The sequence below is a fragment of the Orycteropus afer genome, unplaced genomic scaffold (assembly GCF_000298275.1).
Source record: "Orycteropus afer afer isolate SDZICR_OR568_19922 unplaced genomic scaffold, OryAfe1.0 scaffold00506, whole genome shotgun sequence".
Classification (NCBI taxonomy): domain Eukaryota; kingdom Metazoa; phylum Chordata; class Mammalia; order Tubulidentata; family Orycteropodidae; genus Orycteropus; species Orycteropus afer.
Window position 1 is genome coordinate 132392 of NW_006922093.1, and position 3811 is coordinate 136202.

General features: G+C 34.3%; 1 protein-coding gene across 1 annotated transcript in view; it reads left to right on the top strand.

The window, feature by feature from the left end:
• The window catches only part of CLVS2 (clavesin 2), a 132878-nt gene that overhangs the window by 32952 nt on the left and 96115 nt on the right, over positions 1 to 3811 (top strand). The window lies entirely within an intron of this gene.

Below are 3811 nucleotides of genomic sequence, written 5' to 3' on the forward strand. Positions count from 1 at the left end.
GCTATTGTAAATGGTATTGATTTCCTTATTTCTTTTTCAGCAATCTCTTTGCTGGTGTAGAGGAATCCAACTGATTTTTGGATGTTGATTTTGTACCCTGCCACTAATACCTCAATTAGTTCTAGAAGTTTTTTTTTTTTTTTTTTGGTGAATCTCTTGGGTTTCCTATGTATAGGATCATATCATCATATCATAGGGGTAGTTGGACTTCTCCCTTACCAATTTGGATGCCTTTGATTTCCCTTTCTTGCCTTATTGCTCTGGCTAGGACTTCCAGTACAATGTTGAATAGAGGTGATGATAGAGGGCCTTCTTGTCTGCCTCCTTTTCACAAGGGGAATGGTTTCAGTCTCTCGCCATTGAAAATAATATTGGCTGTTGGTTTTTCACTTAAGCTTTTTATTATGTTGAGGAATGTCCCTTCTATTCCTATTTTGCTGAGAGTTTTTCATCAGGAATGGGTGTTAGATTTTATCAAATGTCTTTTCTGCATCATTTGATATCGTCATGTGGTTCTTTTCCTTAGTTTTGTTTGTGTGATGGAGGACATTGATAGTTTTTCTATTATTGAACCATCCTTGCATACCTGGTATGAACCCCACTTAGTCATGATGTATTACTTTTTTGATATGTTGTTGCAGTCTATTGGCTAGGATTTTGTTGAAGAGTTTTGCATCTATACTCATGAGGGATACTGGTCTGTGGTTTTCCTTTATAGTGATGTCATTGCCTGGTTTTGGTATCAAGATTATGCTTGCTTCATAAAATGAATTTGGGAGGATTCTATCTATTTCTATGTTTTGGAATAGTTTGAATAGCATTGGTGTCGGTTCTTCTCTGAACATTCAGTAGAACATGCCAGTGCAACCATCTCGGCCAGGGCTTTTTTTTGTTGTTGTTAGTAATTTTTTTTTTTTTTTATGACCTATTCAATTTCTCCTTTTGTTATAGGTCTGTTCAAATTTTCCACCTCAGTCTTTGTTAGTTATGTAAGTAGTATGTTTATAGAAATCTGTCCATTTCTTGTAGATTTTCAAATTTGTTGAAGTATAATTCTTCATAGTACCCTGATAGTTTCCTTTTAATTTCTGTTGGTTCTGTTGTGATGTTGCCCCACTCATTTCTTATTTGTGCTATTTGTATGCTCTCCTTCTTTTCCTTTGTTAAATTGCCAGTAGTTTGTCAATTTTATTAATCTTTTCAAAAAAACAACTCCTAATCTTGATTTTTTTCCATTGTCTTTCAATTTTCTGTTTCATTTATTTCTGCTTAAATCTTCCTTATATCTTTTCTTCTGGGGAGTGTAGGCTTTTTTTTGCTGTTCTTTTTCTACTGTTTGGAGATGTTAGGTTAAGGTGTTGATTTTGGCTCTTTTTTGTTTTTGGTGTGTGCATTTGTTACTATAAATGGGCCTCTGATCACTTCTTTTGCTGTGTCTCAAGGGTTTTGGTGTGTTGTGTTTTCATTCTTGTTTGATTCAAGGAATTTTTTAATTTCATTTTTTATTTCTTCTCTTACCTAGTCATTCTTTAGGCGGGTGTTATTCAGTTTCCATGTGTTTGTTCTTTTTCCATTGGGCTTCCTAGTGTTGATTTCTAATTTTATAGCATTGTGATCTGAGAAGATGCTTTGCAGTATTCCAGTGTTTTAAAATTTATTAAGGCTTGTTTTGTGGCCTGACATATGGTTTATCATGGAGAATATTCTATGTTAGCTGAGAAAGAATGTATATTGTGCTGTTGTTGGGTGAAGTGCTCTGTAGATGTCTATGAGGTCAAGTTGGTGATTGTATTGTTTAATTCTTCTGCATCTTTGTTGAGTTTCTTACCAGTTGTTCTACCTTTCATCGAAAGTGTTGTATTAAAGTTCCTACTATGACTGTGGAGTTGTCTATATGTCTTTTCAATTCTGTTGAAGTCTGATTTATTTGCTTTGGGCTCTTTCATTGGGTGCATAGATATTTATTACTGTGATGTCCTCTTGTTCAATCGATCCTTTTTCATTATATAATGTCTTCCTTGTTTCTTGTGATGGGTTTTATATTAAATTCAATTTTATCAGAAATTAACGTTGCCACTCTTGCTCTTTTTAGGTTCACCATTTGCTTGATACATTTTTTTCCAACCGTATTGATTGTTTATATTTTCTTATCCAGTCTGCAACTCTGTGTCTCTTGAATGGTGTATTTAATCCATTGACATTCAGTGTAATTATTGACAAGTATGAATTTGTTGCTGTCATTTTGTTATGCATTTTTTAATTATCTTCCTGCTTTCTTTGTTCCATATCATTGAAATGAGCTCATTTTGTTTATGAATTGTGTTATCACTTCTTTCATTGCTGTTGTTTTAGTATTTGCTTCTTATTTGTGCTTGTCCCTTTTTTTAATTCAGATGTGACAGGTTATGATTTTTCTTTGAGGTTACCCTGTGATATATAATTTTCTTCCCAAATTTAGAGCAGTCTGTTGTATCTTGCAATTGTCTCAACTTCCTCACCATTTAGAAGTTCTGTAGCTACACAATTTTTTCTCCCTTTTTGGTTTGTAGTTGTCCTCATTTGCCAATTGATGTCTCTGGTTCCCTGTTTACAATCATGTAGGCTCATTTACTTTGGATACTTCCATAACTGGGTTGGTTTCTGGGTTGTGTCATAATGTGTGTTAATGGTCAGTTGTTGTTTGCTGTTGTTGGTTCTCTCTCCAAAGGATTTCCTTTGCAATTTCTTGTAAGGTTGGTCTGATTTTAACAAATTCCTTTAATTTCTGCTTATCTGGAAATATTCTAATTTCACCATCATATTTGAAGGACAGTTTTTCCAGGTACATTTCTTGGTTGGAATTATTTTTCTTTCAGGGTTTTATATATACCATCCTATTGCTTTCTCGCCTGCTTGGTTTCTGCTGAGAAATCAGACCTTAGTCTTATTGGTTGCCCTTTGTAGGTAGCTTTTAGCTTTTCTCATGCTGCTTTCAAGATTCTTTCTTGTCTTTGGTTTTGGTGAGTTTAACGATGATATGTCTTGTTGATTTTCTCTTGGGATCTATCCCGTTTAGGGTTTGTTGGATTTCTTAAGTGGATATATTGTCATCTTTCATCATATCATGGAAATTCAGTGTGAGATACAGATGTTGTTTCATTTTTCTGCAAATAGATATCCAGTTTTGCCAGCATCATTTGTGAAATCCTCACTTAAAGGATTTTAGCCCTTTGGCAAAGATCAGCTGACCATAGGTTGATGCATCTATTTCTGGGTCCTCAATTCCATTCCACTGGTCTTTTTATCCATCATTGTACCAATAATAGTCTGTTTTGACAACAGTGGCTGTATAGTAGGTTTTGAGATCTGGGAGGGTGAGACTTCTTACTTTATTCTTCTTCTTCAGTAGTGCTTTGCATATCTGAGATCTCTTGCCTTTCCATATAAAATTAATGATTGGTTTTTCCATGTCTTTAAAGAATGTTGATGGAATCTGGACTGGGATTACATTGAATGTATAGATTGCTTTGGGTGGTATTGACATTTTCACAATGTTCAATCTTCCTATTCATGAGCAAGGTTTGTTCTTTCATTTATGTAGATTTCTTACAGTTTCTTGAAGTAATGTTTTGTTGTTTTCTTTGTATAGGTCTTTTGTGTTCTTGGTAAGATTTATTCCTAAGTTTTTATCTTTTTGGTAGCTATTGTAAGTAGTATTGATTTCCTTATTTCCTTTTCAGAGGCCTCTTTGCTGGTGTAGAGGAATCCAACTGATTTTTGTATGTTGGTCTTGTATCCTGCCACTATGCTAAATCTTTCAATTAGTTCCAGT